This window comes from Neofelis nebulosa, chromosome 1 (genome assembly GCF_028018385.1).
Source record: "Neofelis nebulosa isolate mNeoNeb1 chromosome 1, mNeoNeb1.pri, whole genome shotgun sequence".
NCBI classification, from domain to species: domain Eukaryota; kingdom Metazoa; phylum Chordata; class Mammalia; order Carnivora; family Felidae; genus Neofelis; species Neofelis nebulosa.
This window is the reverse complement of record NC_080782.1, coordinates 79,114,101-79,138,089: the sequence shown is the minus strand read 5'-3', so window position 1 is coordinate 79,138,089 and position 23,989 is coordinate 79,114,101. Positions and strand designations below refer to the sequence as shown.

Here is a 23,989-nt window from a genome sequence, read left to right as displayed (position 1 = left end):
GGCATGAACAAAAGTAAATCAAAATGTAAACTAAATGAAAATGCAAGTACACTAGATCATGAATTTTGAAATACAGCTAAAGCAGTACTTAGAGGAAAACCTAAGGCATTAAATGCTATATATTAGAAAAGAAGAAAGGTCTAAAATCAATTACCTCAACTTCCAAATTAAGAAACTAGAAAGTGAAATAAAGTTAAACCTAAAGTAATCAAAGAAAATAATTAAAATGGAAATAAACAATCCAGGAAACTAAAAACAAACAAACAAAAAACAATGAGATACTTAACAAACCCAAAAGTAGACTCTTTGAAATTGAAATTATCAATAAAATTAATCAGTCTACAGTATCTGATCAGAATACCAATATCAGGAATGAAGCAGGTGACATTGTTAATTCTAATGATATTGAAAGGATAAGAAGGGCATACTGGAAGGAATTTTATGCTAGTAATTTTGCCATTGATAAAATAGACAAAGATAAATGGACAAATTCTTTGACACAAAATTTCAACATTCTGGAAGAAACAGCACTAATAGCTTCATAATGAGTAACTACTAATTTGTAATTAAAAACTTTCCTACAATTAAAAATTCCAGGGTAAATTTGCTTTATTGGGAAAGTCTACCTAACATTTAAGAAAAAAGTAACGTGACTTTTCACACAAACTGTTGCAACAAATTGAAGACAAAGGAATACTTCTCAATTTCTATCATGAGGTCAACATTACCTAATACCCAACTTGATACGGATATTAAGAAAAAAGACAACTAGGGAAAACGTGAGGTTGTCTGTTTCCCCCAACTGGAGTGTAATGGTGCAGGTGTGTGGGTTGGTGAGACAGGATAACAAGAACTGGTGAATCAAAGTTCCACATTTGGAAGCAGTCATGGTTGGGCATGGCCCAGAGACCAAGATTATTGACAAGAAATATAGCAAGTACAGTTGAAAGCAGAGTGTAACAAAGGATATGTCAAGGTAAAGCAGGTAGGGGTCAATCCCACGAGCACGGACTCAGTCATATTTGGGAAGGGCCAAGAGATGAAGTTTCAGGCTGCTAGGTTCTCCACATGGTGAAGGAACTTTATTGATATTTTGTAGCATTTGAGGAAGAGGCAGAGAGCCCTGGCCTGGAAACACACAAGAAGAGAAAAAGGTCAGGCAACAATGATTCTATAGAAATTGATGCTGCCCAGGAAGCTGAGTACTGCATAGGACTGGAACCTGGGCATGACCCTAGCCAATGCCTTATAACCCCAAAGAAGGGGAAAGGAACATCTGCCAAAAAGGAATGATTGGGTCACTGGAGCCAAGGCTTGGAACTTTATTTTTATGTTTTAATTTTAGAGAGCACCAAGATGTCCTTCATTAAGGAACGGAAAAATAAACTGTGGCACCTCCAGACAACAGAATAGTATTAGTGCTAAAAGGAAATGAACTCTCAAGCCATGAAAAGGCATAGAGGAATCTTAAACGCATATTACTAAGTGAAATAAACCAATTTGAAAGGCTACTGTATAATTATAACTAGATGACATTCTGTGAAAGTAGTAACTGGAGATAGTACGAAGATCAGAGATTGCCAGAGGTTGGGGAGGGAGGAATAGGCAGCACAGAGGATTTTTAGTGCACTGAAACTATTATGTTTGATACTTTAACGGTCAGTACATGTAATTGTACATTTGTGCAAACTCATAGCAAGGCTTAGAGAGAGCCCCGATGAATACTATGGATTTTGGATGATAAAAATGTGTCAATGTTGTTTTATTAATAACATTGACATTAATGACATAATAACATTAATGATAAATGTAACATTCAGGTGTAAGATATTGATAGCAGTAAAGGCTGTGCATGCATGCTTCAATAAGGTAGGCAAGTATAACCTAGAGAACAACATTGCATGAAAGGGAAAATATACGCTAGTATCTTTCATGCTTCAATTTATTTTATTTTATTTTTTTACAATTTAAAGAAAGGAAATACCTTCTTCAATGGGAAAACTCAATATTGTAAAAATGTCTCTTCACCCCAAATTGATCTATAGATTCAGTACAGTCTTATGTCAAATGCAAATGTAATTTATTGGAAATTTACAAACCAATTTATATGAATACATGAGACCAAAATTAGCCAGCCTAAACTTGAAGAAGAATATGAGAGTACAGGATCCACAGTATATCAAAACTTATTGTAAAATTACAGCAATATAATCAGTGCTATATTTCTGTAAGAATAGTCAAATAGACCAGTGGAAGTGAGCCCTATGATTTGTGTAAGTCAGCTTTGACAATTCTACCTTGCTTTTCAAACCCATACATCTTTAGGGCTATGGTACATGTTTTAAGAGTGGAAGGGGAGCAAAAGTACTAGGATTATTTAATGGAGGGATGATGCTTTCTTTATCCTTGGTATTGATTGGCAAAAGCCTGGAGACAGAATATGAATAACAAATCTTACCATGCGATTTAAAGGAAATAGATTTAGACCTAAAGGAATTAACTAAGTGAATAGAATGAGAATGTGAAGCAGAACAGTTAACATCAGGTTTGGTGAAAACTGGACCTTTAAAGGAGAATAAACAAGAATATTAACAGATAATGAATTAAGATCATATTTTCTGGTTGCTGAAAGTCTTCCACTGCTTCAGTGGCCACTTTAACCCACATATTTACTGGAAAGTAAATCACTTATAACCACTGATTTCCTGCAGGCTGTGGAATCCAGAGGGTATTCTGTTAAAGGCCATTTTGTGAAGAAAACGGTGGAAGACTAATCCTTGCCAGCATGAATTCTCAGAACAAACCAGTTTGGGGAGGGTGGGTCACATCACTAATACTAGATAATGCTGATTTAAAGGGATTATTTGGGTTGTGGACTAATCCTAAGTGGCTGCAAGCTTTTGTGAGCAGGCCATTATGGGTGATATGAAAACTAATCTGTCACAGTGGGTTTCCACACTTACCCAAGAGGGGAAACTGTCCTTCCCCATATCTAGCAACTAGAATCCATTTTCTGAAGAAGTAGAAGTATCACAGTTGCTGGTACCCCCAGATTGGCTGTATGATCTTAAGGATACACGTCTAAACTAAGGTTGTTAACACAGACCATGATAGATGCTGTCATAAAGCTCCCTGCTTCTCCACCAATTTTGGGATCCTTGTGTAGATAACTCTGCTAATAAGTGTCAAGAAAATATTCAAGAGGCAGAAACTCATTTGCTAGTTTAGTTATTCTGCCTGAAAGAAAGGAGTGTGTATGATAGGAATATTTACTATTCAGACAGTGAAGATGTTAAAAAGTTATTGAAAACTAAAAAGGGAAAATTAATTGTATTGCCAATAGAAAGCACATTATCAGATTCAGGACATAAGAGAGAGGTTTCTTCCACCTGTAGCCGTCAGTTCTGGTGGCTATAACACATTACCATAGACTGAGTAGCTTAGAAAACAGACATATATTTCTCATATTTTGGGAGCCTAGAAAGTTCAAGATCAAGGTTCCTGGTAAGGGCTTTCTTCCTGATTTATAGACAGCTGCCTTGTTTTATTATCACATGGGGAGAGAGAGAAGAAGCAAGAGCATCTGTCTTATTAGGGCACTAATCCCATCATGAGGACTCTACTCTTATGACCTATTACCTTCCAAAGACCCAGCTGTAAAACTGGGAATTAGGGTTTCAGCATATGAATTTTGGGATGATACAAGCATTCAGTCCATAGTATCCCACACATGGTCCCCCAAATGACACACTCATACTCCTTAAGTGATCCATCAAGTTAACTCTATAGAGTAAAGGTTTTAAGAATTTAAATCCTGTTAAAAGGGTTGTAATTTAGAATAGAAAATATGTGAACATGGTGGCAAATTTACTCTCTTAGATAAAGAAATAAAATGTACAATGATTGAAGAAAGGTTATGATCTGATCCTGCATATCCTAGCAGGGGATCCAAGGCCTTTCACAGTTACATGGATGAGATGGTCTGGAAGTAGTGTAAATTTCTGGTAATTACTAGTGGGCAGTGATCCCACAGGAGAAGAAGAGAATGCTCTTATGGGGCCATATGTAAAACCTACATGTCACATAGAGGTGGAGCTATAGATTTCAAATCTACAGCTATAGATTTGAAAATGTGACTGGAGAATATATTCCAAGGTTCTGTTGCCCTTACTTGAATGTGAACTTGGAATTGATATTATGTGCAAAAGGGACGCTATCTAGTTTTAATTGGACATGCTGGATGGGAATCTTTGTATTGCCTAAGCACTTTTCTGTAATAAAATTAAGCAGTGTAGAATTCTAAAAGTACAAGAACATTGTTCTTATGAAGGAAATGATCAAAGTAGGAACATTACATCCAATTCATTTACGGGATATGAGAATAGCTATTGGAGGATATAACAAGGTGGTTCTCCTCATTGTTTATACCATAGCCAATATAGTAAAGACTGTAAAAGAAGTGTAACTGGCCAAAGATGATTGGTATGCCATAATAGATTTGGCTAATGCTTTCTTTTTAATATCTTTTTGGAATCCAGTATAACACTATTTTCATTTTAGTGAAATTGTTTTCAACATGTATGTATGGATTTTCCACAGGAATATTTAAATTCAAAGCATATATAATAATTTAATGTAGTGACCTCTGAACTTTGATAACCATCAGGAGCAAATTGGTTCTTTGTACTGATGATATCATAATTTCCTTCTAGACAGAAAGAATGCAGGAGAATTTATGTCTTTCATATGACAAGAAATGTCTTTCTGATAAACACAGCTGAAATATAAAGCTGTTCCAATGTGTTGAAATTTGAGGAATAAAATTGCATGGAGAAAGAGATATCCTGCAAATGGTGAGAAATGAATGACTATCTCTATTGATTTTGCCACTAAACCGAAAGCCCAAAGACAGGTGGATCTTTTGGGTTTTTGTGAAATCACATTCCCCCCCCCTTAAAGATTTTGTTAATCCCAATTCACAGAGACACTAGAAATAAAGTGAATTTGAATGGAGCTCTGAACAAAAACAAACACTAAAAGATCCACTTGAAACTTTTCACCTGATAGCCAGCTGGTTTAGTAATGTCTGCAAGTAGGATATGCTCTCTGGTGACTTTAGCAGAAACTGGATGTTGTGATCAGCAGAGATCACTAGGGATTTGTGTTCAAAAGCTGCAGATATCTCAAAAGATGCTGAGGCTTTTTCAGACCTTTTGAAAGACAATTGCCAGCTTGTTACCATGGACATTTGTGAAAAGTTACACTAACAATGAATAACAACTGGGACCGGCAATACCTTTCCTGTTTTGGGTAATATTAGGAAGCATAGAGGAGTCACCCAGCAGAAGTCACTGATGAAATGGGAATATTATATTCAACTACATGTGACAAGAAGAAATTCAGGAGACATAATGTACATATATGAGTAGCTTATTTCGCTGGCTCCAAGGTCAATAATAGAGCCCTTTGCTGATCGCCTACCTCTCTATTTCCATATTACTTATTTCTATATGCACTGATTTGCTTGCTTTGCTGATGGGAGTTCTTAAATCTAGGATTGCATAGCAACTGGACTTTGGCCAAAATACATCTGTTGAAAAAGTAAAAGTAAATCTGCAGAAGGGGCAGAACTGAGAGCTGTTTAATTAGGAATAAACAGGAGGAAGAACTAGGCTTGGACTTGAGTACATATTCTTGTGCCAGAGTTAATGGCATTTCCACGTAATCTTAAACATTTGAATAATAACCACAACCCTTTTCTAAATATAGAATACTTAGTGTCTATGAGATTTTGGATGAGGCAGAATTAAGGTAGGCTAAATAAGATGCCCACCAAAAAGATGGGGACAGCATGCTGGGGCAGGTGCCTTAAGCAGAACTCTAAAGCTAGCTCTCGGGATTCATGAAGTAAATTGGCAGGGTGCAGAGAGTGGGATGCCTGACCAGACATATTTGAAGTAAGGAGAATACATTTCTTTCATATCTGGCTGTGCCAATAATGTGGGAAGGACCTCTACTCACTTCCAATTGGGGAAAAGTTATACTTGAAGATGTACCTACCCACTTGGCACTCGACTCCTATCACGATCATTGTAGGGCTACCAATGTATATTGACTAGGTAACATTATTTTATTCTAGGTGTTGCCTATTTTGAAAAACAAGGAACTTCAGAGATACAAGGACAACTTAGAAATGACAAATAGTTGGGGCACCTGGGTGGCTCATTTGGTTAAATGTCTGACTCCAGCTCAGGTCATGATTTTGTGGTTCGTGAGTTCTAGCCCCACATCGGACTCTGTGCTGACAGGTCAGAGCCTGGAGCTTGCTTTGGATTCTGTGTCTCCCTCTCCCTCTGCCCCTCCCCCACTCATTCTCTGTTTCTCTCTCTCTCAAAAATATATAAACATTAAAAAAAAAGAAATGACAAATAGTTGATCATTTTTGTGCACATGAATGTATTTCCTCTGATAAAAGTTTATACTTCATGCCAAAAATAGGATATGAAAAAATAATGTTACATAGACTTATCACCTACCATATAACCCTCAGAGTAGTATTCTTATTGGGAAATAGAATTAACAATTAAAATATCTGATACTTAAAACTCAAGATGGAGATTTTGATGTTGGTAGGGCAATGGAGCAACATAATCTCTCAAATAGTTGAGAAATTTGAAAATTGTACTACTCTTTTTTAAAAATTGACTTCTTATTTTTAAGAAGTAAATATAGACCCATTCTCTGTCTCAGCAATTTTATTTCAGTAGAAGTGCATGTATACACGCACAATGAGACATATGCAGAAAGGATCATTACAGCATTATTCACAACAGCTCAAAACTGTAAACAGAGATTTCCACTAATAGTAAAATAGCTGGTGAGTAGCAGACCAATGATTTAGACTTGCGTCAATTAATTATAAAATCCACATTGTATCTACCACACAACAATCTTTCCAAACTAAAAATCCTTCTATAATAGGTCATTTTCATGTTTCTAGATTGCCATATAATTACAACATAAGTAATCCAGTCTTAAATTTTGCATTTTAGAACATGTATGTATTTCTACTGGTGGCTGGCCTTGAATCTCTCCATTCAGCCTCTCCATATAGCTAACCTGATCTTCCTTACATTATGGTAGTCTTTTAAGTAAATGCCAGGCTGGGCTTCTGTAGGAATACATTTTTAAAAACTTTTGCACAAATTCTGTCCTGATTGATTTTGACCTTCAGTTATCCTTCTCCAGGAAATGATCGTTCAACATTTCCTTTTATGTATTTCACCTGTCACTGGTCAACATATTTCTCCTTACAAATTTTGTTAGCAAAATAAAAATTAAACTATTTCTGTTTAATACGTCATTACAAAATATAATGGTATAAAGCAAAAGTACATTATCATCTTTCATGATTTTGTGCTTTGACTAGGTTCGGTGGGGCTGTGCTTTTGCTGTAGGTTTCTCATGTGTTTGCAGACAAAGTGTGATGAGTTTCAGTAATCTGAGTGTTTAATTAAATAACTAGATTTGCAAATTGTTTCTTCCCTTACAGTTCTGGTGACTAGGACAACTAGAGGTGGCCATTTATCTTTTCATGTAAACTCTCTCCATAGCTAACTTGAGTTTCTTCATTTCATGATAGTCTTAGAGTAAGGAGACTTCCTGCATGTTGGTCAGCTTCCCTGACAATATTCCAAGAGACCACAGTAGAATTTTCAAAACTTCCTCTAACCTAACGCCAGTCATGAATTGCCATTCCTGTTACTTTTAATCTGGGCCAATCCAGATTTAAAGAGAGGGAACACCTACACAAAGCTGTAAAGATACACACTACACAGAGATGTTCATTGGAAGGTGACTGAGGACTAGCTGTCATGGTACACCTCTGATTTGCAATCATTTACACCACTCCTACATGTAAGAGTTGAAAGTCCCCAAAGCATTTTCCTATCATAGCATGAGGCTCAGGATTTAAATCTAGAATGTCATTGTCCAAATAAGATTAAGGCATGGAAGAGTTTTCTCAGGTAGAATTCTTTGAATAAAATTTATCTCACATAACACCTGGAAAGTAAGGGGATGAATTTTATACGACATATATAATGGTGATACATGGATATCATAGACTATGAAAATGAAACATCCATAGGGAGCTTTGAAAAGCTCAGGGCCACCTGGGTGGCTCAGTCAGTTAAGCATCCGACTTGGCTCCAGTCATAATCTCACATTTTATGGGTTTGAGCCCCATGTTGGCTCCGTGCTGACAGCTCAGAGCCTAGAGCCTGCTTCGGATTCTGTGTCTCCCTCTCTTTTTGCCCCTCCTCTGCTTGTGCTCTCTCTGTCTCTCAAAAATAAATAAATATTAAAAAACAATTTTTAAAAAGTGCCCACATATTCTTGGGTATCTATAAGGTCACACACGTGTGTAAGACAGTCCACATACCCAGGCCAGTACACATGCTCAGTGTAGACCTAAAAAGGTCCTGTGGTCTCACTTCCAGATGACCTTATGGTTGGGAATGAACAGGAAGTACAGACTAAGTCAGAGTTGTATACTTTCTGGTCAAGTGTGTAAGGCATTTCACTGTATATATACAGAGCACCTCAGCAGAGACTGGGCACTTAAGAAAATCTCTGTCCACTAAGACATTAGCTGACCACTTATCTTTTCATGTAGCTGACCACTAAGTTAACAGAGAATTCAATGGCCGCTCAGGACAAAGAAGAGACTTCAGAGATTTAATTCAGAAAAGTCACAAGACAAACAACTACTACAAAAAATAGCAGCAAAAACAAAACCCTGAAAAGGGAGAGAATCTGATTTCCCACTTAGTCATGGTATATAAACCTTTTTTTTTATGTTGCTGTATTTGCATTGCTAGCATTTTATTGAGGATGTTTGCATCTATGTTTATAAGAGATACTGGTCTGTAGTTTCTTTTCTTGTGCTATGTTTGTCTGGTTTGGTATAAGTGTAATGAATGACCTCTTAGAGATGGAAAGTGTGTACTTCTCTGTTTTAGAATAATTTTTGGTAAATTATGTTCCTTGTTATATACCCAGGAGAAATGAAAACATATCCATGCAAAACTTGTTCAGGAATAGCAGCACTTTTGACAGTAGCCCACAGGTGGAAACAACCCAAATACATGAACTGATGAGTTGATAAACAAAATACCTTATATTCATGCAATGTGATATTATTCAACCATGAAAAGGAATGAAGCACTGATATATGATATATGATATATGATAAAACACAGGTGGACATTGAAAGTATGTTAAGGAACAGAAGTCAACACAAAAAGCCACACATTATACGATTTATAAGAAATGTCCATGAGAGGTGAATAAAGACACATAGAAAGCAGATTAGGTGTGTTGCCAAGGAATAGTTTAGGGGGATGAGAAGTATCTGCTGACGGGTGTGGGATGTGGATATGGGGTTTATTTTTGTGGCTATGAAAATGTGCTGAAATTAGGTAATTACTTATACAACTTTGTGAATCTACTAAAACCTCTGAATTATACCCTTTAAAATGTTGACTTTATGGCATATAAATTCTATATATTAAAAATCCTTGTAAGTACTTTTGTCTATCTTAAATGTTATATGTTCCATCTTAGACCTTTCTGAAGTAGTAACAAAGGTAGACCACATAGCTCCATCTGGGATTTGATTTTTGCTCTGGACGCATTTCATACTTTGCAAATATTTGGTGAGGAGACACTGTGAAGAGAAACAATCTTATTTTTCAACTTAGGAAACCACATTTCTTTATATTCACTTCACATACTTTTCAAAATTGAACATTTTATCATTTAGTTCATAATTCATTTTCAAAAATATTTTATTATAGACATATGAAAGAACCTAGACATTATAATTCTGTATTTTTCTGGAAAATCTCCATAGGTCCATGAATTTATTAGACATTCATGTGAAGTGACAGTATTGCCGCACTTCCTGCCATTACATGGAATTGTTATTTTGCTATTTCCAATAGCATTGTCTTATCTGTCCTTCAAATTCTAATGAACCATTTTCTTCAGGCTCATCCAGTTGACATTAAAAGCTATCTTCAGGCTTTTGTAGCTCATACTTACTACTCAGTTTAAAACTCAACGCTAAATGTTTTAGGTTTTGATACATGGACTGCCCATTTCCAGGCATCAGATTTTATCTTAGTTTATCTATTACTGTGTAACAAAAATGTCTACAGCTAAAAATAACAAACAACACTTTGGAGTATGAGAAATTCAGGTAGGGATTGGCTAGGTGAATCACTTGTTCCATGTGTCAACTGAGACCATTCACTGGTACTTTTTAGGCTGTCTGGAGGGTCCAAGATGGAAGAAAAGCTTGGCTGGTTGGGCAGTTTTTTGAATGAAAGCATCTCCATGAGATAGCTTGGACTTGCTCACAATGTGAGTAATGACACAGTAATCAAACTTTTTTTCATGGTGTCTAGCCTCCAGTGGGATTCTAAGAGACTAGGGCAGAAACTGCAATATATTTTTTCTGAATTGGCCTCATAGGTCACATGCTATCACTTGTAAACAGATTGTATTCTTTATAAGAAAATCATAGACAAACCCAGATTTAAAGGTTAAGGATGAGAAGAGTCTGTGATTACTAGGAACTGTGTTTCATTTGGGAAAATGGGCAGATTTGTGGAGACAAAGTTTTTCCATATTTAAAATTCCATGCTATTATCTTATGGATATATATGCAGATAGATATATAAGTTCCTAGAGCTAAACTTGCAGCTTCCTTTACTTTTAGCAGCTGGCCTACCTTTGGTTCCTTTGAACCATCTACACCCTACCCAATTTTTTTTTTTTCATATTTCTGGTGTGATAGGGATTAATCAAAAAATAAAGTAACATCACGTCATTGATTTCATTCCAGGCTGTAGGTTCTCTTTAACATCTAAGTAACAGTTTTGTTTTGTTTTGTTTTTGTTTTTTGTATGGGTTTTTTTAGATCAGCCTTAATGGGGAAAAACATTAGTTAGCTTCCTAAATGTGCAAAATCCTATAAGATAGTTACCATTCATTTGAAAGATTCTCTTTTACACCAACATTAAGTGTAGCAAATTTTCTTTGTTATAAATAGTGTAACAAAATATAGTTTCAGTGAAATCCATTTAATCAAATAGCCTTGCACATTGTAGTTTTGGTACAAAATAAAATACATTATGTCATCATTTGAAAAAAAGGTCACTGGTCTTATACACGGTGATTTTCTGTTGTTTGGACATTTTCTTATTTTCATTGTCACACCTGACCTTTAGCTTAGAGGTAACTTTCAGCCTTTTGCTGCTGCTGTTCCACTAAACACCTTTAGAAATAAAATGGAAGTATATTGCAAAAGCTGGCATATTTAGGGAAGTGCAGGAATACCAATGCAATGTAAAAAATGTAGAAGAGAAAGAAAATAAGGTGATTATGTATTGTCTTACCTTCTAAACATCTCAGGATGACAGAAGGTATAAAAAATAAAACTAATTGAATGTTTCTTTCAGATCTTTGTGCTCACAATTTTGTGAGGTGTTGTTGTTGTTGGCTTTGTTTTATTTTGTAAGAGAAATGCAGTGCTTTCAAAACCTTTGATAGGGAAGGAAAGCTGCGAGGAGAATATATCTGCATGTGAGTAGCTATTACTATATGCAACCACTAACTTTCCTTCACAAGTATATAATACCCCAAAGGGTAGGTGGACAGATTTCACAAGTGCCAATTGTTATAAAAGAGAGGAAAGAGGTGACTAACTTTTATTAAGAGACAGATGTCAGCTAAAGATAAAGACAGAAGAGGTAGGTAAAATAGGTTAAATGGGCCTTAATATGTAGATTTTTTGAGCCACTAACAGAAACTTACACATCTTACACAAACTGGACTTTTGAATAAACACTAAAAAAAAAAAAAAAAAAAGCTAGTGTGGGAAAGTAAATCTATGGGTTATAAAAGTTTTGGTCTGAAAATATTACTTCTAAATTAAAAAAAAAAAACACAAGCAACAGTTGTATCTTCATTGATATCTATCATCTTCAAATCATATCTTTACATACTGTTGTAACAAATTGCCTGCAAACTTAGTATCTTAAACAAAAGTCCATTATCCGACATGTTAGGTGAGTCAGAAATTTAAGAATGGTTAGCTGGGTGGTTTAGTTCAGGGTCTCTCATGGAGTTATAATCAAGACACTGGTCAGTGTTGCAGACTTGATTGGAGGTGGAGGATTTCACCCTCACTTGCATGGTTACTGGCAGATGTCTTGGTTGCCCACCAGATGGACCTGCCCACAATATAAAAAGGCACCCGGCTTCTTCTAGAAGGAGGGAGTGAGTGAGAAGGTGGGTAGGACATTACACAAAAGGGAAACTGCAGCATTTTTTAATAATCTAATTCACAAATGACATACAATTATTATGCCATTTTCTATTGGTGGACATACACAGACCAACCATGATGAAATGTGGGAGAAAACTATAGAAGCTATGAGTACAAGGTGGGAGTGGGTCATTGGGAGCCATCTCGAGGTTAGCTACTATAATCCCAAATAAGATATTTAAACCACAGTACCTCTTAAAACAGACTAAAATGTCTTTCTAAAATCTCTATTTTATTCAATTTATTTTTCTGTAAATATGATAAATAACGATGCATTATGGTGGTAAGTGTAAGTCAAATGTATGAATATATATATATATATATATATATATATATATATATATATATATTTGTATGTGTGTTTGTGTATGTTATATGCTATTCATTCTATATTCTTTATGTAGTTTCCTCTTTCTTTTGTTCATGAAAAGAAACAGGAAGTTCTTGCTGTATAAATTTTTACATCTGAATAGAAAGTCATAAACTATTACTTGATCAGTAATTACACTTTATGAAAATCATTCCTTAAAATTAAACAATTTTTTAAGAATGATATTATATATTTATATTATTTTCTGAGTGAAGAGACAAATAGTCTCTTGAATTTTCCCCTGGCATGCATAAAAATACTCTAATACAACATCATTGTAAATAACATGTATTTTAATATGCAGTTATATTTTAAAAGATAATCTTCTCTTCTATTAATCCAAACAGTGATTGACAGGACATTCATCATGGACAATCAGACACATGTATTTTTAGGCTCTATTCAACAATTAACCACTTAATAGTACCTCTTAATTTAAAAATATCATGGAGATAAATACAGTGTTTTCTTTGAGGGATGATTCTGTGCAATTGTTGAATTGTAGGGTATGACAAATTAATTTTAAGCTAGCATATGTCTGAGTTGATTAGCTTATACATTATATCACTGCATTTTAAATATTTTAATTAGCCATAAAATGCCAATAATTCACAGATATTCTTAATTTTCAAATAGTTTACAGGTGGCATTTAAAAAGTATCTTATTGGGGTGCCTGGGTGGCGCAGTTGGTTAAGCGTCCGACTTCAGCCAGGTCACGATCTCGCGGTCTGTGAGTTCGAGCCCGCGTCAGGCTCTGGGCTGATGGCTCAGAGCCTGGAGCCTGTTTCCGATTCTGTATCTCCCTCTCTCTCTGCCCCTCCCCCGTTCATGCTCTGTCTCAATCTGTCCCAAAAATAATTTAAAAAACGTTGAAAAAAAAATTAAAAAAGAAATAAAATTTTAATTAAAAAATAAATAAATAAATAAATAAATAAATAAATAAATAAAAAGTATCTTATTAAAGAGCGTTTTTTCTTTTTCATGAAATCAGTTCTTGTGCACTTTTTTTTGTTTTTGCAAATTATTGTATAGCAATAATTGAAATCTGAAAATTCCAGTAGAAAGTTAAGACTTAAATCTTAGCTATGTTAGGTATGATTTAGCTTTTATCACACATATTATCATACCCTTCTTCAAATTTGATAAGACTGATTTAAGTTTTAACTGGGATTATTTATTCTCTGTCATTACTGAGAGGGTAATTGTTGAAATAAACTCTTGGTGCAGTTTCCATGTGCTGCTTCTTCTCTCATATTGAGCACCATTTTATGGAGATTAGAATAATATTTGTACTAGTGACTCATACTCTTTGTGAAAATATACCTGAGTAGCAAGTTTGCTATTTGTATATAAGGGTATAATGAGTTAGAATTTGTATTATTTATTTGCATATTTACCCATTTAAGGAATAAAAATTAATTGCAGAATTTCATTAAGTAAAGATGTTATTTTTAGAATTAATTTTCATTTTCTCCAAAATATTTCTTTAAGAAAATTAAGATACATCCAATAACCAAATAAGTCACTTTGAATGTTACTGGATGGCGCCCAAACAAAAAGTTTAATTAGATAAGTATATAATTTTTAGTACACATGTATAAATACCTGTCTAATCCATATTGAAATTTATTTATTCAAATAAGGACATTTATATTTCCAAAGACTATTAAGTTAAACTAAATTGTCAGCCACTTAGAAAACTGCCTTACGTCAACTCCAAACATTTCTGAGGTAAATATTATTCTTTTTTATTTATTATTTTTAGTTACTTTTAATATTATTTTCAGTAGACAAAATGACTTACTCAAGGCCATGCCGAAAAGAAATGGTAGAGACAGAAATGGTTGTTCTAACTTTTAGCAGGGTTTTCAAAACATCCAGAATACCTATAGTAGAAATGTCTCCAGTGGGAGAAAAGAATGCATTTTCCAGTTTGAAATTACTTCTACTCATACTAATCCATCAAACTTACTCTCATGAAAGTCAAACAGACATTTTTCATTCTTTATCTTATCTGACCTCCTCTTCCAATGAGGTGCCTCCTTCCTTCTTGAGACTCTTAGTATCCATATTGCAACTCTGGGTTTCCTTTGCTAATAAAGTCTTTTCTTCATCTTTTTCACTTTCAGTTTTACAAGTTGTTGTTTTGAGAAAAGGCCCATTTAATTTTCTCTTGCAATTCTATATGGAAACTGGCTTTTTGTCAACTTCTAATTTTCTGTCCACCGTATTACTATCCTTGCATTCTGATCCTTCTCAGTTTAGAATAGGAAAAGAAAGAAATTGTTTTATGCTCCATGAAATGTGGCAGGATTTTAAAGATGGCGTATATTCGGTCATTTTATGTTTTCTTTGGAGACAACCCATCCTGGGGATGCCATGCTTCCTCATGGCAAACATCTGTATCTCTTTTGACTGGACTTCATCCACAGCCCTGGACATCCAGTGATCTTCCACCCTTTACCTTATAAGACCTCTTTACCTTTCTAGGAAGCCTTTTGCACACAACACAAAAGAAGCCTAAGCTGTTTGTTTCCCAGGTAGCCTGTGTCTGATTCAGGGAAATGTGCCAGCTTCCTTGCTTCAACCATCTCTGTGAATGGAGTACTTTCCAGGCCTTTTGTCTGGTGCCACAGTTGTTTCAGCCTATTGCTCTTTAGATTCCTCTGACACTGTTCCACCTCTCTCCACACTGAAAGAGAAACATACCAAGTCCTTCAAGTAATTGCATTAAACTCTTTTGTCAGAAATTCTTTAGGGAGGCAACACTCCTTCCCTTTCCTCTGGAAGCCTGGACTCAGAGTTAAATTCTTGCTAAAGAAATATTCTTTAAAAATATTATCTCCCCTCACCCTTTCATACCATTCGGACATGTGGCATTTCTATGGTTATTTAAAATCTAGTTTACCTTCTCTTAGACTTTTTTGTGTCTTGCAATATAACTTATTTAGAATGTGCCTCATCCAATATCTTTATTTTACATTTGATTATAGTAAATAAAAAGAAATTTATGAGTAAAGGAATATCTCAATTTATTTCCCAATTCCTTCTTATGTGAAAGTTCTTCCATCCTTTCTGTTTATGAGGCAGTGAACAAAAGGATTTTCTGTTAATGCTAATGTTTTTCAGAATTTGTTAATCTCTTTGAAGACAAAAGCTACAGTAGTAAACTCAAAGACACTCGGGAGCAACGTTTGAAGTGGGGTTGTTGATACAGAGTCAGGAACACCTATAAGAAATTCAGGAGTCCCTGAGCTAACATGAAAGAGCACAGAATTTGTATTCATAGACTATCCCCACTTTTATCTTTTCACAATTAATACTTAACTTGTCTATAATATAAAAATATTACAAGAAAATTTAGAAAAAAATACATTTTAATGAGTACTTTTTTTTTTTTTTTTTTAATTTTTTTTTTCAACGTTTTTTATTTATTTTTGGGACAGAGAGAGACAGAGCATGAACGGGGGAGGGGCAGAGAGAGAGGGAGACACAGAATCGGAAACAGGCTCCAGGCTCCGAGCCATCAGCCCAGAGCCCGACGCGGGGCTCGAACTCACGGACCGCGAGATCGTGACCTGGCTGAAGTCGGACGCTTAACCGACTGCGCCACCCAGGCGCCCCTTAATGAGTACTTTTATATTTTAAAGTTAAAGTAAACATCAATGAAGCATAACAGTTGTAACCAAGTATAGGTTATTAGGTAACTAGTCTCCAATATTATTATTAACATCATCATCATTGTCCCAATTTGCACTGGACATACAAGTATTAGAATATACTAGATGCAACAACAAGAGTTAATATATCAGGAACAGACATCTGTTTATTTAGTTTTGTCCCTAATAGCATTATTAGAATACTTCATTCATAGTTCCGTTTACTCATGTTTTTTTTTTTTTTTTTTAAAGGAAACAGATTTAACTCCTGTTAGATAACTCCTGTTATCTAATTAGTATGGCCGTATATTTAAATAAAAATAATCAAAAGAAAGTTCCCAAATATGTAGCCAAGATTGCCAGTAAGGCTGTCATTCAGGAGAGATAAAGAGATAAACAGTTTCCAAAACAAGCAAAAACTAAAGGAGTTCATGAACATTAAACCATGTCTGCAAGAATTATTGAAGGGGAAACTTTGAATGGGTAAGAGTGATCAAAAGCAAAAAAGACTAGAAAGGAACAGAGAAAATATACAGGAACAGCAAATTTATAGGTAAACAATGGCACTAAATTCATATCTATTGATAATTACTCTGAAGGTAAATGGACTAAAGGCTCCATTCAAAAGACATAGGGTATTAGAATGTATATGAAAACGAGACCCATCTATATGCTACTTACAAGAGACTCATTTTAGGACTAAAGACACCTGCATATTGAAAATAAGGTGGTAGAGAACCATCTACCATGGTCACAGATGTCAAAAGAAAGCCAGAGTAGCCATACATACATCAGACAAACTAGATTTTAAACCAAAGACTCTAACAGGAGATGAAAAAGGCACTATATCATAATAAAGGGGTCTATCCAACAAGAGGATCTAACAATTGTAAATATTTATGCTCCCAACTTGGGAAGAAGCTAAATATATAAATCCATTAATAACAGACTTAAAGAAAATCATTGATAAAAATACAGCAATAGTAGGGGTGTTTAGCACTCTACTTACAACAATGGACAGATTAGATTAAGCAGAAGATCAACGAGGAAACAATGGCTTTGAATGACACACTGGGCCAAATGGACTTAACAGATGGATGTATTGCAAGATTTCTTCCTAAAGCAGTAGAAAACACATTCTTTTCAAGTACACGTGGAACATTCTCCAGAACAGATCACATATGCAGTCACACATCAGGCCTCAACCAGTAGAAAAAGACTGAGATTATACCATGCATATTTTCAGACCAGAATACTATGAAACTTGAAGTCAACCACAAAAAAAAAAAAATTGGAATGACCACAAATACATGGAGGTTAAAGAACATCCTACTAAAGAATGAATGTGTTAATCAGGAAATTAAATAAGAAATAAAAAATATATTTATGTATATATATGGAAGCAAATGAAAATGAAAACACAATAGTCCAAAACCTTTGGGATATAGCAAAGGCAGTCATAAGAGGTCATATATAGAAGTACAGGTCATCCTCAAGAAGCAAGGAGAGGCTCAAATACACAATCTAATCTGAAACCGAGGGAGCTGAAAAAAGTATAGTAAATAAGGTGCAAAACCAACAGAAGAAGGGAAATAATAAAGATTAGAGCATAAATCAATGATATCAAAAATAAATAAAAAAAAGCAGTAGGATGTTCAGTGATATTAAGAGCTAGTGCTTTGAAAGAGTAACAAAATTTGTAAACACCTAGCCAGACTTAACAAAAAGAAAAGAGAAAGAACACATATAAAAAAACCACAAATGAAGGAAGAGAGATCACAAATAACATCAGAGAAATTCAGGCCATTGTGAGAGAATATTATGAGCAGTTATATGCCAAAAAATGTACAATCTGGAAGAAATGTATAAATTCCTGGAAACATAGAAACTACCAAAACTAAAACAGGAAGAAATAGAAAATTTGAACATACCCATAACCAGTAAAGAAATTGAATCAGTAATCAAAAAATCTCCCAATAAATAAGAGTCCAGGGCTGGATGGCTTCCCAGGGAATTCTACCATACATTTAAAGAAAAATTAATAACTACTCTTCTGAAACTGTTCAAAAAAATATAGAAATGGAAGAAAAACTACCAAACTCATTCTATGAGGCCAGCATTACCTTGATTCCAAAATCAAAGATCCCACTAAAAAGGAGAATTACAGACCAATATCCCTGATGAACATGTATGCAAAAATTCTCAACAAGATACTAGCAAATTGAATCCAATAGTACATTAAAAAATTATTCACCATGAACAAATGGGATTTATACCTGAGCTGCAGGGCTGTTTCAATATCCACAAAACAATCAATATGATATACCACATTAATAAAAGAAAGAATAGGAAGTATATGATCCTCTCAATAGAAGCAGAAAAAATCTTTGACAAAATACAGCATCCTTTCTTGATAAAAACCATGAAAAAAGTAGTGATAAAAGGACCTCAACATGATAAAGGCCATATATTAAAGACCCACAGCTGATCACCCTCAATGAGGAAAAACTGAGAGCCTTTCCCCCAAGGAGAGGAACACAGCAGGGATGTCCACAGTCATCACTGTTGTTTAACATAGTACTGGAAGTCCTAGCCTAGCAATCACACAATGAAAAGAATTAAAAGACATTCAAATTGGCAAGGAAGAAGTCAAATTTTCACTCTTTGCAGATGACATAATACTCTGTAGAAAACCTGAAAGACTCCACTAAAAAGTTTCTAGAACTGATACGTGAATTCAGCAAAGTCACAGGATATGTCAATGTACAGAAATCTCTTGAATTTCTATACACCAATAATGAAAGCAACAGAAAGGAAAATGAAGGAATTGATCCCATTTACAATTGCACCAAAACCGTAAGATACCTAGGAATAAACCTAATGAAAGAGGTAAAATATCTGTACACTAATAACTATAGAACACTTATGAAAGAAATTGGGACAACACCAAGAAATGGAAGACCATTCCCAGCTCATGGATTAGAAGAACAAATTATTGTTGGAATGTCTATACTACCCAAAGCAATCTACACATTCAGTGCGATCCCTATCAAAATAGCACCAACATGCTTCACAGAGCTAGTTCAAACAATTATAAAATTAATATGGAATCAGAAAAGACCCCAAATAGCCAAAGTCATTTTGAAAAGCTGAAGGCATCACAATTCTGGACTTTGTGCTATATTACAATGCTGTAATCATCAAGACAGTATGGTACTGGCACCAAAACAGATGCATAGACCAATGAAACAGAATAGAGAACCCAGAAACAGACCCAAAACTATATGGTCAGCTCACCTTCAACAAAGCAGGAAAGAATATCCAATGGGAAAAAGACAGTCTCTTCAACAAATGGTGCGGGGAAAACTGGACAGTGACATGCAGAAGAATGAAACTTGGCTACATTCTTACACCCTACACAAAATAAATTCAAAATGGATGGAAGATCTAGATGTGAAGAAGCCATTAAAATTCTAGAGGAGAACGAAGGCAGCAACCTCTTTGACCTCAGCTGGAACAGCTTCTTAACTAGACACACCTCCAGAGGTAAGGGAAACAAAAGAAAAAAATGAATGACTAGAACTTCATCAAGATAAAAAAAACTCCTGCACAGTGAAGGAAACAATCAACAGAACTAAAAGCAGCCTGAAAAATGGGAGGAGATATTTGCAAATGACATATCTGATAAAGGGCTAGTATCCAAAATCTAGTAAGAACTTATCAAACTCAATACTCAAAAAGCCAATAATCCAGTAAAGAAATGGGCAGAAGACGTGGACAAACATTTCTCCAAAGAAGACATCCAGATGGTTAATAGACACATGAAAAGATGCTCAGCATCACTCATCATTAAGGAAATACAAATCAAAACCACAATGAGATACCACCTCATACCTGTAAGAATTAACAGCTCAGAAAATAACAGATTTTAATGAGGATGCAGCAAAAGGGGAACCCTCTTGCATTGCTAGTGGGAATGCAAACTGGTGCAGCCACTCTGGAAAACAGTATGGAGGTTCCTCAGAGAGTTAAAAATAGAACTACCCTTCAACCCAGCAGCTGCACTACTCAGTATTTATCCAAAGGATGCAAAAATACTGATTTTAATGGGCACATGCACTCTAATGTTTACAGCACTACTATGAACAATAGCTAAATTATGGAATAATTTGTAATAACATAATAATTGTATATATATATATATACATACACGCACTATTAGCGATCAAAAAGAATAACATCTTGCCATTTTTAATGATGTGGAGGGAACTAGAGTGTATCATGCTAGGCAAAATAAGAGAGAGACAAATACCATATGATTTCACTCATATGTGGAATTTAGAAAACAAAACTGATGAACATAGGGGAAGGGAAGGAAAAAATAAGATAAAAACACGGAGGCAAACTGTAAAAGACTCTTAACTATAGAGAACAAACTGAGGGTTGCTGGAGGGGAGGTGAGTGGGTGATGCACCAAATGGGTGATGGGCATTAAGGAGGGTACTTGTTGGGATGAGCACTGGGTGTTACACCTAAGTGATAAGTCATTAAATTCTACTCCTGAAACCAATGCTATACTATATGTTAACTAACTTGAATTTAAATAACATCTCAGGGGAAAAAATAGCTTCCTGTTATTGATCCCATGTCAGGTACTCACCTAAGAGCTTTGACTGCATCACCCCATCTAATTCCAGAAATCAATAAGATAGTTACTAGTACTATTTCCATTTTACATGAGGAAACTGAGGCTTACTGAGTTTAGCACATTGTTGAAGATTACACATATGGTTGAATGGGGAAGTAGGATCTCATGCTTGTTTATATGTGGGCACAGCACATTTAGTGACTACAAAACTCTGAATATAATTCCCTATAACATTTGTTGTTACTTCAGAAACACTTCATATATTTTTTGAATATTTCTTTATTTTGAGAGAGAGAGAGAACCCATGCATGTGCATGAGCAGGGGAGGGGCAGAGAGAGAGAGAGATAGAGACAGAGAGAATACCATGCAAGCTTCATGCTGTCAGCATAGAGCCCAACACAGGGCTCAAACTCACAAACTGTTGGATCATGACCTGAGCCGAAACCAAGAGTTGGATGCCTAACTGACTGAGCCGCCCTGGCACCTGACACTTCATATTAATGTCAGGGTGTTTGCTGTAAGGATATTTTTAAAAGTTGAATTTATACTAAATTATCTTACCAAATTATGCAGATAATTTTTGCTTTTTAGCACAAAGGAAAATTTTATCAGACATCTACCTATATGTTTATACACATAGTTGTAGGAAAACAGGTCCTGCCAATATATTTCATTCATTTTTTAAAATTCAAGATAAAGTTGAATTGATATTTTTCAAGGTGTAATAAGTATACTTATTAATCAAATACCCAAATTATTCTGTGATTATACACACACACACACACACACACACACACACACACACACACACACACATTGGTCCCATTAACATGAATGAGAAATAAAAGTCTGGGGAAATATGACTTAGTCAACATTGTGCAAATGAAAAATTAGGTTCTGTTTCAATCACTTGAGCTGAAAGAGTTTACAGAGTTCTAATAATACCTGCAACATTTACATCTGATCTGAATCATGTTTAGTTCTGGTGTATAAAGCAGGGAAGCTATGTGACACTGTAGGGGGAAAATCCACATAATGAGTGATCAGAGAGCCTAAAGGGCTCCTATTATATGTCTTAGATTTCATTTTACTTCTCATTTATGTGTAGCAATGAGGTGTGAAAATTGTTCTTTGGTTGTCTTAAGTATCTGTAAACTGCATCACACCACACTTCTTTACTACTTAATGGGAATGAGTGAGATTCACTTTACAATTAATTCCTGCATTTAAATGAAAAAAAGGTGATACCCAAATGATGTTAAACTTCCTGTTCAAGTGAGGTTTTCCAGTGAATGATTCATTAGTTCTTTCAAGTCTAGTTAGCAATAACTTCTTTTTTGTAAGATTCTTTTTTTTCTTTTTTTTTTACATTGAAGAGCTTTCCAAGTACACAGTTGTACAAATTATACCCAGTAAAGATGAAATCATCTAATCGAATATATTTCACTGGAGTGATAGGTAGTCAGACCAATATCCAGTGATAATGTTTCTAGATCTAGTTTAGGGGCAATGTGAAATTCTCACCCAATAAAGAACTAAAAAACATGCGGTTTTTACTGTTGCTATTACTAAATAAAGTCCTTTGCCATGTCTAATCTCTAGAATTCATTCATAGGTATTAAATTTGTGGTTTATTGACTTTTCATTTCAAAAGAGATTAATAAATTTTTGCTGAATTACTGAGTTCTTGATCCTAAGAAAATGAGGATTTCAATCCCTTTACAGATGGTCAGTATTATGGATTGCCTGTTTATCCCCCCCTTCCTTTTGCCCCCCCCCCCCCCATTCATATTTTGAAACCTTCAACTTCAGTGTGATTGTGTTTGGAGATGGAGCATAGAAGTGGTGGTTAGATTTAAATGAGGTCATGAAAGTGAAGCCCTCAGGATGAAATTAGTACATTTCTAAAATAAAGAGACAAGAACTCACTCTGTAGGCCCAATGAAGATGTGGCTATCTATAAACCAGGAAGTGGGATCTCACAGGACATTGCATTTTCTGCTAACTTGATCTTGGACTTCCCAGCCTCTAGTATTATGAAAAATAAATATTTGTTGTTTAAGCCACCCAGTCTATGGTATTTTGCTATAGCTCTTCAAACTGACTAAAATAATCAACTTCAATTAGATTACTCTTCTACCTTTCTGCTGTGTTGGCAAAAGTATTTAATTAGACCTTGAGAATTCCGAGTAATAGTCAATCTCTATAATATTTCTTTAAGAGAAACTTAAAGCTGTCAGTACAGAAGCAATTACAGTAGTAATGCAGAGTGGTATCATCTCTTTTTCCAAGAAGACCTCTCTGTTTATAAATTCACACAAACAACTTTTTGAGGTCATATTTGAACCAAGTGCTCCTTGCTCTTTATGACTGGGAGGCTTCTAAAAGGTTGAAAAGCTTATCACTAAGTAGTATTATTATAATTCCATTTCTATTTTTGCTCTTCTGTTTTTCACAGTGTGGCTACAATTAAATATTGTCTATTATCTTCTACAATGCTAACATGGGCATATAGCTTAGGACCCATATCTGCAACAGGCTGAAAAGGCTCTTCTGTATTCATCCGAGTTTAAAGGTATACTGAGAAATGTTTGTAAGGCTTTAAAGCGATAACATAAATTTAAATGATGTTTGGAATTACTGCCCTTTTCATCCCACTGCTCCATATCTTCTCATGATTATGCCAAAAATTACTTTATTTAAAAGAATAATACCTTGTCAAAGAAGTGACTTTGTCAAGTGTCAAAGAAGTATGTTCTTTTTTATTTTTTAAGCTTATTTATTTATTTTGAGAAAGAGTAACAGAGGGTGCAAGCAAGGAGAGGCGAGAGAGAGAGAGAGAGAGAGAGAGAGAGAGAGAATGAGAATGAGAATGAGAATATCCCAAGCAGGCTCCATAGCTGTTAACACACA

The 23,989-nt window shown here is 35.0% G+C and overlaps 1 pseudogene; it reads left to right on the top strand.

Moving 5' to 3' along the window:
• The first annotated feature begins 782 nt into the window (after nt 1-782).
• LOC131517093 (aprataxin-like) lies at nt 783-4,465 on the top strand (annotated as a pseudogene).
• Nucleotides 4,466-23,989: the final 19,524 nt, after the last annotated feature.